General features: G+C 48.7%; 1 pseudogene; it reads left to right on the forward strand.

Moving 5' to 3' along the window:
- Nucleotides 1-904: 904 nt before the first annotated feature.
- On the forward strand, nt 905-1,135 carry LOC133055851 (oligosaccharyltransferase complex subunit OSTC-like; annotated as a pseudogene).
- The last annotated feature ends 13,890 nt before the right edge of the window (nt 1,136-15,025 follow it).

The raw sequence follows: 15,025 nt of genomic DNA on the forward strand, positions 1-15,025 counted from the left end.
CCAGGTCTCCTGCTTTACAGGCAGACTCTTTACCAGTTGAGCCACAAGGAAAGACTGTAGCCTTGGGTGACAGAGGCCATGTCTACTTACTTTAAGAATATGTCAAACTAGTACAGCCACTATGGAAAACAGTGTGGAGATTTCTTAAAAAACTAGAAATAGAACTGCCATATGACCCAGCAATCCCACTTCTGGGCATACACACTGAGGAAACCAGATCTGAAAGAGACACGTGCACCCCAATGTTCATCGCAGTACTGTTTATAATAGCCAGGACATGGAAGCAACCTAGATGCCCATCAGCAGATGAATGGATAAGGAAGCTGTGGTACATATACACCATGGAATATTACTCAGCCATTAAAAAGAATTCATTTGAATCAGTTCTAATGAGATGGATGAAACTGGAGCCCATTATACAGAGTGAAGTAAGCCAGAAAGATAAAGACCATCACAGTATACTAACACATATATATGGAATTTAGAAAGATGGTAATGTTAACCCTATATGCAAAACAGAAAAAGAGACACAGATGTACAGAACAGACTTTTGGACTCTGTGGGAGAAGGCGAGGGTTGGATGTTTCAAGAGAATAGCATTGAAACATGTATATTATCTATGGTGAAACAGATCACCAGCCCAGGCTGGATGCATGAGACAAGTGCTCGTGCCTGGTGCACTGGGAAGACCCAGAGGGATCGGGTAGAGAGGGAGGTGGGAGGGGGGATCGGGATGGGGAATACATGTGAATCCATGGCTGATTCATGTCAATGTATGACAAAACCCACTACAATATTGTAAAGTAATTAGCCTCGAACTAATAAAAAAAAAAAAAGAATATGTCAGCTGTTTCTGGGCGGCGCATGGGGTTGGAGGCTGAGAGCTTTCCCTGCCGCCACCAACATGGAGAGTTTGTACTGAGTCCCATTCTTAGTGCTCGAAAGCCTGAACCTGACGCTGAAGAAGCCGCCCTGGGTGCACATGCCATTGGCCGTGATGGTGTACGCTCTGGTGGTGGTGTCTTACTTCCTCATCACTGGAGGAATCATTTATGATGTTACTGTTGAACCTCCAAGTGTTGGTTCAGTGACTGATGAACACGGGTGTCAGAGACCCGTCACTTTCTTGGCCTAAATGGACAGTATATTAGGGAAGGACTTGCATCCAGCTTCCTGTTTAGTTTTTTCATGGCTAGAGTCTTCATGAGAATGAAGCTGCTGGGGTATCTGATGGGTTAGAGTGTCTTTTGAGAAGAAATCAGCAGGTACTGAATTTGCTCCTGTTAATGAAATTTTAAAGACTGTACCGTCCTTGGATATGAAATATGGAAAAGGATGAAAAGTAGCAGAAAAGAAACATCTAGAGAAAATATAGGAACCATATTAAAGCTTGGACTAGAATGTCTTTTTGGTGTCAGAAACAACCTTATCAGTATCTTTTTCTGCTGGCCTTTACTGACGTATCAATGATGTTAAGTGGCATTTTCTTTGGTGTTTTCTTTTTACTTCTTAAAGAAAATGTACTTCATTTCTACAGCTATAATATTGAATAAAGTGATTATTTTTTACAAAGCCCTTGACATTTTTTGGAGGTGACTTTTCTGACCTTCAGAAATTAATGTAAAACCAGGAAGTGAGACCCCATAAGCTGAGACCTCTGGACAGCTGATCAGTTTTATCAGTGGTGCTTTGGCTTTAAACAGAGTGTGTGACAGTACATCATTTCAGATATATACGGAAGACTGTTTCTGGAACAATAAGATATATGAAAAGAGCAGAAATAAATAATTTTTCTAATTAAAAAAATTTTCAGAAAAAATACAGATGAGCAGATATGGCAAAATATTAATGAGTTAAGTCTACATGATGAATATATGGAGGATCATTGCACTATTTTCTCTACCTTTGTGAGTGTTTCCATAATCAACATTTAAAAACTGAAAAGATCTTAAGTATGTATTTAGTAAGTCTTGGAGCATGCTTTCTTGCCCCAGCTTTGTGGTTCTTCTTGGACCTACAGACCCAAAGACTATGCCTTCTGAGGTCTTGCAGCTCAAGCCTTTATTTTACAAATGGCTGAAAAGGTTAATGGCTTTCCAAAGTCATGGCCAATTAGGGGAAGAGCTGAGTCTGGGCTGGATCTGCAGGAGCCTCAGCCTGTGCTCCACCTGTCTCCCGTCACCTCCCGCCTTGGTTTAGGGCTTAAAGGAGCTATTTTTAAATGTCAGTAAGCAATGGCGGCACACTCAGTTCTTCTGTGTTGTGTTGTGTTGTTAAGGCAGACATTGCCTATGGGTCACTGAGTCCTCATACATACAAAATTTTGATTATACCCTGAAAGTTTTATTCTCTTCAACATGACAGTAAAGTACATTCAAGTCCTTTAGATCTTAAAGTAACCCCTGTGGGCTTTGGCAGCGCGTATGTCAGTTGAGCAATAAGCATCTGTCATCTGTCTTTCATTAATATTAATTATAAGTGGCCTACAGCTCAGGGGAACAAAGTCCTGTAGATGAGACTTTCCTAAATTCGACCTTCTTGACTTCATAGGTATTCAAAGTGGTTCTTTTCAGAGGTTGGTCTGAATTTGATTTTGATTACTTCAGTAATCAAAAGAGAAGGAATAAACAGGTCCAATCCTGAGAACATGTTGGACTGGCACTCAAGTTGCTCAGGCTAGGAGACACCACTGGAAAGCTGTAGGACTGTGGAAAATTCTGGTGGCTTTTATCTGCCTGGAACTCAGGTTACCAGACGTTCCTCCTCAGCTGGCCTGTCTCCCACAGCCCCTTCCTCTCCTCTCACATCCAAACGTGGGAAAGTGAGAGAGGGGGCGAAGTTGCCTTCTTAGGATTTAATTTGGAGTTTTTCTGAGGTTAAGCCTCTTGTTCTCACTTCAGGGGCCCCCACGAGCGTGGCAGGAGCCGGGTGCGGTGAGATCAGCCAGGCACTGCGCCTGGACCCTCCCTCTGCCTGGTCTGGACTGGAGACCCTGCCTCACCATGAGAGGCAACAGTCAGCCCAAGGCTGAGGCACCAGTGACAACACCAGCCCATGGTCCAATGAGTTTTACCCTCAGGGGACTGGAAGCCTGAAGGGGCCGAAGCGACACATGCGCCAGGGCAGGGGGGTGGAAGGGGATGAGCTGCAGGAGGGTGCGAAGGCAGGGACCCTGCCGTGAGCTGGAGCAGGCCCATCTCGCTGCACTTGGCAGAGGCCAGGGAAGCCGGTGAGAGAGCTCAGGACCCCCCTCCCCACGTTTAATGTGCTGTAGATGACCCTGAGCGTGTCTGCAGGGGGTTGCAGAAGAGCGGGCTTCCTCAGCAGGACAGACCGCCGGCCTCCACAGTCCCCGGCTCTGCTCTCCTGGGGGAAGCCTGGGTCTGCGGCTCCAGGGCCATTTCCACCTCCCCACACCGCTATTTCCTGTCCCTGTAGAAGGCTTGAGCATTTACACCGTTCAGTCACATCTGTATCTTGTGTGCGTTCTACCTCCAAAGCATACACGGTGCTGGTACGAGTCTCCCCACGGTCTGGTTTCTTTGTCAATTCGTTCACTCAACAAACACACTTTCAAGGACCTAGTAGGCTCTCCGGTTCGATTCCTGGGTCGGGAAGATCCCCTGGAGAAGGGAGAGGCTACCCACTCCAGAATTCTTGGACTTCCCTTGTGCCTCAGCTGGTAAAGAATCCGCCTGCAATACGGGAGGCCTGGTTTTGATCCCTGAGTTGGGAAGATCCCCTAGAGAAGGGAAAGGCAACCCACTCCAGTATTCTGGCCCGGAGAATGCCATGGACTGTTCAGTCCATGGGGTCACAAAGAGTAGGACATGACTGAGCACTTTCACTTCACTTCACTTCACTGGCACTGAATATTTAGAAAGATTAACTGACCTGCCCAAAGCCATGGTCACAAAGGGAAGCAAGTGCCAGGACTCGAACACAATTCTTTTGACTGAGCCCTCCATAGGAAAGAGGCCAGAGCTCTTCCTCCAGGCCTCTAGGTCATAACCCTCGGTCTTCCCCCTACAGTCTGGGGTGCAGAGGAGAGAAAGAAAGGAGAAAAGGTTACCACAAGGAAGGCAGGGGAGCAACAACGACAAAGGGAAAAAGGGACAGAAGGAATACCATTAAGACACCAGTTTCTACACACACACACACACACACACACACTGCTTAAGAAATCACTAAAGAAAAGCAAGTTTTCCAGTGAAACCCACCAGCACTGGGTAAGTTCCAATAATGGACAAGTTCCCAGGATGGTCTTTGGTTTCCTCCCTTGTGTTTTTTGGTTGATTGATTGGCTACTAGGAGGCTGGAAGAAGATAAAAGAGATGGTAACTACTGGGGGAGAGGGTTGAGAAAAGACAAATGATTAAACAAGCATCTGGTGAAAAGGTATATGACACCACGTTTTGTTTCTTCTGCATTTTGGTCTAAAGCACGTTCATTTCCATCCAGTGGGAATCAACAGTTGCTGAAGCTTTCCAAGCAGTGAGAGCGAAGACAGATCCCATTTGTTGACGCTGGTTTGCTGCCTATCACAACTTCAAGAGGTAGCTGTGGGTTTTCCCATCCTGCAGATAAGGAAACCGAGGCACAAGCTATTCATTCGCTCACTCCCCTCATGTCACAAGACAAAGCAATCGATCAGGGTTTCAAACTCAGGTCTGTCTGGACACAGGCCTGAGTGTTTTCACGGCTCCGCACTGCCCCCTCTGCCTGCACCGTTCTCCCCCTCCATCCTCCGAAGCAGATTCGCAGACGTGTCACTGGCTGGAGACGGTCGGAGAACCCTGCTGGGGGCAGAGACGCCAGGGTCTCAGCACTGGTCTGGTCCTTCCCCTCCTGCTCCTGTTAGGGTGCAGACTGCGCTGGGCCCACCCACCCCCAGCTCAGCAGGTCTTGGCATGTGTCCTGTGGCCCTTCCACTCCCATCTCTACTGTACCCCCAGGTACCCCCAGGACCTCAGCTTCCTATATCTCAGCCAGAACATCATTTTCCAAGGACACTCGCCAACCTTGAAAAGCAAGGTATCCCGAGGCAAGAAAACGAACCGATCGTGCCCCATCAGCATGAGAGGGCAGCGCCATCTAGCGGTGCTGGGGCCAAGGTCCCAGGCGGTGACATTTTCAAACAATCAATATCTCATTATTAACCATAACCACAACCTGATGTTTGCTTTTGGAGAAATGTTCAGCAGCAAGGGATGCACATGCACTTTTCTGCATGTTTCAAGAGGTCTGAGATCCTAAATGCCACAGTGACTATTAAACAGTGTCCTGCCTGTGAGCAAACAGGAGGGAGTGGAGATTGATTGTGTATCTTTTTCATCTAAGCTGCTCACCCAAAACAAAGCATCCGCTGAAGCCACTGACCTTTCACTAACTGCTGGAAGGAAAATGCTTGATAAATAATAAATAGACCACTACTGGATTTTGCTTAGAACCATCTTTTAATTAAAAGAACTGAGCGACTAGAAGGTCAGGTGACTGACATTTCAGTTCCAGTTCAGGAAAAGTATCAATGGAGGGTAAAACTATAGCCCAAATGTAATTTCATTGTTAGCTAGCATTTAAGGAAAATCCCTTCTCTGTAATCTGCACCAATGGGCGGGGGCGACCACGGCAGCGGCATTTGTAGGGGACTCAGCACTTAACTTCCTGCCTCCCTTGCCTTCCCCTGGCAACCTTTTAATTTTCGTGCTGCAGCAATAAACACTTGTCTGGTTCAACCTCTCCACAGAAACTGCTCCAGTGCTGGGCTCATCCAATCAGACCCGCCTGCCTCACTGAGCGCTACCCTGGGAGTGACAGGAAAGCCATTTCCTGTCTTTTCCACAGGAGGGCAAGTGCCCTTCCTCCATCAGCCAAGGTGACCTCTACCAAGTTGCTCACTGAACCTGCTCAGGCATCTGTCTCGTCGAGCCCCATCAAAAGCTCAGAATGCATGATTAACCCGGCCAGCCAGTCTCCCAGCTTTTGGCTGTTCTGGGATAGGGCTCAGGAACAACACCCAACCCCACATACACGGACACACACGCACACACACCCGACTCACATTTCCTCGTTCCCAGCTCCACAGTGCCAGCTTGCTTTCACTCTCAGAGCCACCCTGTCACATGCCGCAGCTCCCAGGTAGTCAGGGAAACGGACGGCCCGGTTCTGAGCCAGGCTTGGTCGGAGCCTAGAAGGATGAACGAGGCTGCACAATGTGAGTGAGCCTTGTCTGGGTGCCCGAGAACAGAGGTGGGCATCAGTGCTGGCCTCAGAGAAAGCCTCATCATCCTACTTGAATCGGATGATAAGAGTCTCTTCCCACTTTGTTTAAAAAGAAAGAAGCTGGTGAGTGTCTTCCAGTGGCAAGTCGTCATTTATTTTTATTTGGCTGTGTCAGTCTTAGTGGCCGGTGGCATGTGGGATCTTCAATCTTCGTTGCGGCGATCTTCGTTGCAGTACTGGAGGTCTTCGCTTGCTGGCATGCAAGATCTTTAGTTGCAGCCTGTGGGATCCAGTTCCCTGACCAGGGATCGAACCCAGGCCCCCTGCATTGGGAGCGTGGTGTCCTAGCCACTGGACCACCAGGGAAGTCCCCAGCCATTATTCATTTGGGGAAAGGGTATCATTCTAAGAAAACCAAGAATTCTTTGGAGGCACAGTTTTTCCTGTAATACCAGTTTCACTATCAGAGAACAGGATATTAAGTATTAAACAAACGGTCCCCAATCTTACAACAGTTTGCTTACAATTTTTCAACTTTACAATGGTGTGAAAAATCTGCATTTGGTAGAAACTGTACTTTGATTTTGGAATCTTGATCTTCTCCTAACCTAGCGATATGTACATGATACTGTCTTGTGATGCTGGGCAGAGCAGCTCCCGGTCAGCCATGCAATCACGAGGGTAAACAGCCAATACTCTGACAACCATCCTGTTTTTCACTTTCAGTACAGTATTCAACAAATTGCATGAGATATTCAGCACTTTATTATAAAATAAGCTTTGTGTTAGAGGATTTTGCCCAACTGTAGGATAATGGAAGTGTTCTGAGCATGTTTAAGGTAGGCTGGCCTAAGTTCTGATGTAAAGGGGAGGTAGGTGTATTAAATGCATTTTAAACTTACGATATTTTCAACTTATGATGTGTTTGTGGGGACTTAACCCCATCATAAGTCAAGGAAGACTACACAAAATTACGAAAAGAGTTGTGCTTGCCTTTTAAGGACACACAGTCAAGGATCAGTTCCACCCACAGGACTTCTCTGGTGGTCCAGTGATTGAGACTTCCCCTTCCAATGCAGTGGGTGTGGGCTTAATCCCTGGTCAGGGAGCTAAGGCGCTGAGATCCCCCATGCCTCAAAAATAAATAATAAATAAAATAAAAGTAATATTGTAACAAGTTCAATAAAGGCTTCAAAAATGGTCCACATTAAACAAAAAAAATCTTTAAAAGAAAAGTATCAGGTCTACCCAACAAAAGCAAACGAAGAACTGTCTAAAACCTGGTGAACCCAGGACCACTGCAACAAGCCTCACTATTTAGATGCAAGAATATGCTGGACCTGTTTCCTTTGCTAACATTCTTACTCCCCAGTCCTGGGCACTCACCGGATTCAGCCCCAACATCCTGCTTCTCCTTCCTCTTACCTTGAGAGCTCATTCGTTCTCCTGGCTCCAGCCCTTCCCTGTGCTAAGGTTTCCTCCCCATCTCCCAGACCTCCAACCCATATCTCTGTGTGCTACTTGAATGCTGTCCTCTAACTCAGTATATTGGGAAATGCAGCTCTCTTCCCCACCTTGACCTCTGTTAGTGACGTCACTATTCTTTCGGTACTTGGACTGGCAAGCTTGGAGTCTCAGCCTCCAAGTGGGATGACTGCAGAGACCAAAGTCTTTCTGACATGCCTCCTCTTCCCTCCCTCATTGCCCACCCCCATCCCATTCTTTATGTCACATCTGGCCGAATCTTCCTTTGACCTGACGCTGTCTTCACTATGTTACTTCTCTGCTCCAACCTTCTTACACCCACTCAACTCCTCTGTGTAGTTATGGAGGCCACCGTGATCTGATCCCATCCAATCTGTTCAAACCTGTTTTCCACTGCTCCTCGAGAGAGTGATGAAGGTACCCATCACACATATTACAAGTGAGTTTTGTGTTCAGTATCTCAAGTATAGTATTAACACTAACTGGAAGCCAAAGAGGCAAACATCATCCCTGTTTTGTAGTCAGAGAGACCATGACGGGCACAAGGTCACACTGGTAAAAACCGGAACAAGAACTAGAACTCAGACCCACAGACTCATCTTGTGCAGATTTCACTGTAACCTGGACATATGCCTTCCTTGGCTTCAGCTCAGCAAACCCCCATGGAGGCCCCACTCCTGATTTAATGCTTCGGTGTGTACACATAAGGATTTCTGCCCTTGCTCACGGCTCCAAATGGGAAGAGGAGAGCTACCCTGGCATGGAAGACCGGGGTCAACCAGAGCACAGACCGTGGACCTGGGATACTGACTGCAGTGAGCACAGCCTGGAAGGGGCTCAAGAGGGACTTGAGACCTGATGTGAACGTCAGTAAAGCTTTCCAGTGCAGATACCCTGTGAAAAGGTCAATGAATGGTTTTTAAAGACCACGGTGGCAGGTAGGTGTACCTGGCAGAAAAAGCAGCGGGGACACTTTCGCATCCCTCCCACCCACACTTCAAGGCTCCCCAGGCAGCGGTCCTAGACTAGTCTAGGGCTGATCCCTCTTCCTGTCTCTCTACACCTTACTAATTTAAAAGGATTCCTGTTCATCTTGCTTTGAAAGTCACCTCATCTTCCCAACAGCGGTAAGTTTCTCTAACTTAAGAAAGAGGTCACAGGACTTCCCTCCTAGTCCAGTGGTTAAGAATCCACCTTGCACGCAGGGGACATGGTCAGGGAACTAAGATATCACATGCTGCGGACCAACTAAACCTGCCGGCTGCAACTAGGGCCAGTGCACCACATGAAAGAGACTGCAGGACACAACGCAGATCTCCCACCCCCACCCCACCCCCGGCCGCAGCTTAGCCCTGGCCACATAAATGAGTACATTAAAAAATGAGATCACACTTCCATTCTCTCCAAACACTATAGGGGCCTGGTGATGACTTTTGTTCACAATGACCGTGGGAGGAGTTCTGAATGCCCCAAGGAAGCCTCACACCTTTGGCCTTGTTTTTTTTTCCCTTTTATTTATTGGCGTGCCACGTGGCTTGTGGGAATCCCCTGACCAGATTGAATCCAGGCCCTTGGCAGTGACTGCAGAACCCTAACCACTGAATCACCAGGGGATTTCCTTGTTTTTTTCTTTTTAAAGATTTCCCACCCTGGCTTCCTCGGAAGCCTAAATTTTGGTTACCCACCCCCTCCTCCAGGGACTGCCAGTGGGAAGGGAGCAGCTGTTCCAGGATCCTTTTGGGAGGTCGTTCAGGGCAGTGGGGCTCCTAGGTTCTCTCTCCAGCTCCAGGTGGGCGGGTGGGGGTGCTGAGCATACTTCCAACTTAGCCCAGCAGCTCACGGACCTCCCCTCAAATCGTGGGACCCAACCTGGCTCTGTGTGAACTGATACCTGGCACCACCCCCCAGTTGCTCACAATGACATCCCCTTGGTTTTGATCACTGAGCTTCAACCTAAAGGTCTGCTATGCAGCCAAAGCACCTGAGACTTTAAATGGAAAACTGTTATGCCCGATGTCCGAATCCCCGAGCGGGAAGAGAGAGAAGGCTTCCAAGACAATGCAACTCGCAAAAAAGGGAAGTTTATTACTGTCTCGAGCCAGGGCTTTCTGCCACAAACATCACAGTGGTGCAGGGTCAGAAAGCGCCGAGCTCAAGCTTGTTACACAAATTTATAAGATATGCAAAAGCGGTTAGTAGCTGGCTTAAGCGGATTGGTTACATGTTTGCAAAGCAGTTCTATTGGTATAGACTTTCGCGGGCTTTTTTTCAAACCTGGGCGTTCGCGGGCTTTTCAGTTCTCCCTTTGTTCTTACTGGGCTCATATTGATTGGCTGAATCCAGGTTACCTGATGGGGGTAGGGAATCTTACCATTTCGGGGAAGCTAAAACTTAGGTCCAGGCCGCCCGTCATGGTATTAACCCTGGCAGCCTCACATTCCCCCCTGTCTTGTTGTTCCTGTAGAGGAATCTTTCTCTTCATCCTGGGCCACCATCTGATATTGCTGCCTCAATACCATAATCTGAATGGTATTTAGATGTTCTTTAATAAATGACATTAGCCGGTTTAAAACACAAGGGCCAAATGTAAGTGTTAATAATAGCACTATAAGCGGGCCCAGGAGGGTGGAAACTAAGGTGGTCAGCCAGGGGGAGCGTTGAAACCAAGACTCAAACCATCCCTGTTGGTCCTCCCGTTCCCTCTTTCGTTGCGCCAGCCCTTCTCTTACTTTTGCCATAGATTCTCTTACCACTCCTGTATGGTCTGCATAGAAACAACATTCTTCTCCCAGAGCCGCGCAGACCCCACCCTGTTGGAGAAAAATCAAGTCTAATCCTCTCCTATTCTGCAAGACCACCTCAGACAAGGAAGTCAGAGACTTCTCTAAGTGGCTGATTGATTCTTCTATGCGAGTTATATCTTCATCTATGGCGGCTCGTAGGGAGGAAAACCCTTGGCCTTGCAGAGATAGTGAAGCTATTCCTGTCCCTGCTCCTGCCAGCCAAAGACTGAACAAGGCTGCCATGGTGATCGCACTGATTGGCTCTCTCTTTTGTCTTAGCAATTCCCAGTCCCAATGTGAGTACATAACCTCTTCAGAGTGGTATATGATTTTTGGCATTACAGCAACCAGGACACAGAATTCTTGACTCTGGTTAAAAACCTTCACATTTAATCATGGGGTTAGCCCAGTATGTGAACAAATCCACCAACTTCCAACCTCTGGCACAATCCAATTTTTGCCGTGTAAGCGTAGGTTACTAATAGTCCGGGCACAGAGGGAAGTTTTATCACGTGGCACTGTGCCCAAACATAGTCCCTGTCCCCAAACTTCATTCATTGTGAGGCCAACATTGCGTTCTTCCCATCGGCATGGGGGTGGGTTCTGGTCTGAAAATAAGTGGTAAGAGGCATTGAGGCCTATGGCCTCATAGAAGGGTGGGTTAAGATTATAACAAAGCCAACAGGACTGGGTTGCATTAGGGTTGGTATGGTTTAAGACCGTAAAGGCTGCATTCACTAAGGCCCATAGGGGGTCCTGAATTGCTGAGCTAATGGTAACAGCCAGAGGGCCAGGGGTTTCTGTCAGTTTGTCTCTGAGGCTCGGGGTAGAGGAGATGTTAAATGTTCCCGGCAAGCTTGGTCTGAAGGTGGTTGGCTTGGGGGTCGCCTTATGCCCCTGTAATGCTTTGACCAGATTGGGACCTAAACTATGTACCTGCACCGGCTCAATAATCTGTTTAATGATTAAAAGCTCGCCTGGGTAGGGGCCGGGCCAATTTACGTGAAGCTGAAAACCCCAAGTCAGTCCTGAGGTCCAGCGGTTTTCTTTTTTCGCCCGTTCCTGGTTAAATTGTACTCGTACCTGAGGCCCCTGGTGTCTACGGTCCTTGAAGGTGAAGCTAACTAGATCTCTGTTTCCGACCTCCCACCTCTGGGGTCCATCACAAGAGGTCACACAACTCCAGCTCCTGCAGTAATAGCTTTCTATGCCACCACAGGTTTTCCAGTTATTTCTTACATAGCCCGGGCAAGCCCAAAACCCCAACCTATGGTTTTTTATCCCATCCCTATAGTACTTATCATAGAGACCATCCTGCTTTGCGAAGAGGCTTGAGAGGTCGAAGTTCAGGTCCGGCCACCAGGTGTATGGAGGGTGGATTCCTGAGGTCTCATTGAGCAGCTCATGAGTTTGCCCGTCGTTGAGTTTCCATGTGATCTTAGCAGGTTGATGGGGGTTATGACTGGTCACTCCTGGGTCGATGAGAGCTGCCATCAGCAGGAGAATTAGGAGGCCTCCCGGCGGACGAGTTTCAGTTTCAAAGGATTTGACGGGTGAGGACTCGCCTTCCATTCTTCTCGCGCTTTTTCCTGTTCTTCCAGTGTGGCTTGCTGCACGTGATTGCAGTGAACCCAGGGTCCAATCCCGTCGACCTCGTTCCCGAGTGCTGCTTCTTCTCTGCCCTCATCAGCTGGCACGCTTCGCAGGCTTGAATTATCTCTCGTACAGTTGCATTTTGTCGAGGGAACCTCAGGCAGGCCGTCTGGAGAAGTGTTAGGGTCTTTTTTTCTCCCAAGTGTGTAGTTGTGTGCAGGTGTTCACACAGGTGACGACCTAGGGTGGCAGGCAAGATCAGGTTGTTGTTTTGGTCTCGGTACCATCCATCTTGGTCATCTTTCTGGAGGGTGGTATCCTTGTTGATCCAGGCGAGATCAGGGAGGGAATATTCGGGAACTGGTGGCAAGGTCCCCATACCAGGAGGTGGAAGTCCCACAGCTAATATGGGGGCAGCATAGTCCCGGCTAGCCACTTCTCGAGCGGCCGCATCAGCAGCACGATTGCCTCGCGCCTTAGGGTCTTCTCCCTTCTGGTGACCGGGGACATGTACTATAGCTACTGCCCGGGGTAGTTGGACAGCTTCCAAGAGCCTGCGAATCTCAGGCAGATTTTTGACCTCTTTTCCCTCAGCTGTCCGAAATCCCCTTTCTTGGTATATGGGACCTTGAATATGGGCAGTGCTGAAAGCATATCGGCTGTCAGTAAAAATGGTGACTCTCTTCCCTTTGGCTTGCTCCAGAGCCTGTATTAGGGCAATCAATTCTGCTTTTTGTGCAGAAGTGTGTGGGGGTAGTGTCTCAGCCCATATCGCCTGCCCTGAATCATCAACTATGGCGGCTCCCGCCTTCCTTTGCCCATCTTTTACATAACTGCTCCCATCGGTGAACCATACCAGCTCACTGTTGCTTAGGGGTACATCAGTTAAGTCTTTTCGTGCCGCCAGGGCCTCAGCCAGTATCTCACTGCAATCATGGAGAGGGCTGTCCTTCTCTGGGTTGGGTAGGAGCGTGGCTGGATTTAGGAAGCAAGGGGTCTGAAAACGCACCCATGGGGCATCGAGCAGCAAGGCCTGGTAGTGTGTCAAGCGGGCATTGGAGATCCACTTACCCGGCGGCTGCTTTAAAACCCCTTCTACGGCGTGGGGGGTGTAAACCGAGAGTTGCTGTCCATACGTCAACTTGTCAGCGTCGCGGACAAGAAGGGCTGTAGCTGCAATGATGCGAAGGCAAGGGGGCCACCCAGCGGCCACCGGGTCTAATCGCTTCGAAAGGTATGCTACCGGCCGCTTCCATGGTCCCCATTGTTGAGTCAAGACCCCCTTTCCTATTCCTTGCTTTTCATCTACAAACAGCTGGAATGGCTTATTTGGATTAGGCAGGGCAAGGGCTGGGGCTTCTAGTAGGGCCCATCTGAGTGTCTGGAAAGCCTGTTTCATTGGCTCAGTCCAAGTCCAGTTTGGGGTCTCTTCACTTCCCTCATATAAGGGCCGGGCCTTCTCAGCAAACCCCACAATCCACAGTCTGCAATATCCAACAGTCCCCAGAAACTCTCTCACCTGGCGGGGGTTTTTGGGTTCTGGTATCTGCAATATTGTTTCTTTCATGGCCTGGGTTAGCCACCTTTGCCCCTGCCTGATCTTATACCCCAAATAGGTGACCTCTTGCCGGGCTATTTGTGCCTTCTTTGCGCTAGCGCGATACCCCAAGATGCCTAGGGTCTGTAATAGATCCCCAGTGGCACGGCTGCAAGCTTCCTCTGTGGTTCCAGCCAACATAAGGTCATCTACATATTGTAGCAGAATGACCTCTGGGTGGCAAGCCCGATATTCATAGAGCTCCTCACTCAGAACCTCATTAAACAAGGTAGGGGAGTTCTTGAACCCCTGTGGGAGGCAGGTCCAAGTTAATTGTACTACCGGTTGGCCCTCCTTCTCAGTCCACTCAAAGGCAAATATCTCCTGGCTCTGGACTGCCAGGGGTAGGCTGAAAAAGGCATCCTTCAAGTCCAGCACAGTGTACCAAGTGTATTCAGGCAGTAAACTGCTCAGGAGGGTATACGGGTTAGGGACACTCGGGTGTATGTCACTCACCCGTTTGTTGACTTCTCGCAGGTCTTGGACAGGTCTGTAATCCGTCCCCCCTGGCTTCTTCACCGGCAGTAAGGGGGTGTTCCAAGGGGATTGGCATCGCCTGAGAATTCCGGCCTCTATGAGCCGTCAAATGTGGGGAGTGATCCCCCGCCGAGCTTCTTGGCTCATAGGGTACTGTCTCACCCTCACAGGAACTGCCTCGGCCTTTAGCTTGATGATGACCGGATGTCTCTGTTTGGCTAGTCCCATTCCTGCTGTTTCTGCCCAGGCCAATGGATATTTATGGACCCATGGTTGTACATCTAGTGCTATGGTCTCTGAGGGCTTAGGCGCAAAAAGTCTGTATTCATCTCTTAAGGCTAGGGACAAGACATGTATCGGTTGTCCAAGTCCATCCGTGACTGACATTCCCCCGGGATCAAAATGGATCTGAGCATTAACTTTAGTCAACAAGTCTCTTCCAAGTAGAGGGGCTGGGCATTCTGGTATCACCAAAAACGAATGGGACACCTGGTGGGTCCCCAGATTTACTTTCCGTTCTGTGGTCCAACAATATCTTTTTGTCCCTGTGGCTCCTTGCACTAAGCTGGTTTTCTTAGACATTGGTCCCAGTTTTTTATTTAAAACAGAGTGTTGGGCGCCAGTATCTACCATGAAGCTAACGGGTTTCCCCTCCACATGTATGGTTACCCAGGACTCGGGGAGGGGTGCCGAGTCTCGACTCCCCTAGTCACTGTCTTCCCCCGCATACAGAACTCGAGTTCCAGGGGGGATTTTCTCTCTCTGGGTCATTCCTCTCCTCGAGTCCCTCTTAGGGCACTCGTTTTTCCAGTGCCCCTGTTCTTTGCAGTAGGCGCACTGATCCTTCTTTAGGGCCTGCCTTTTTGGT

The sequence above is a fragment of the Dama dama genome, chromosome 5 (genome assembly GCF_033118175.1).
Source record: "Dama dama isolate Ldn47 chromosome 5, ASM3311817v1, whole genome shotgun sequence".
NCBI lineage: Eukaryota > Metazoa > Chordata > Mammalia > Artiodactyla > Cervidae > Dama > Dama dama.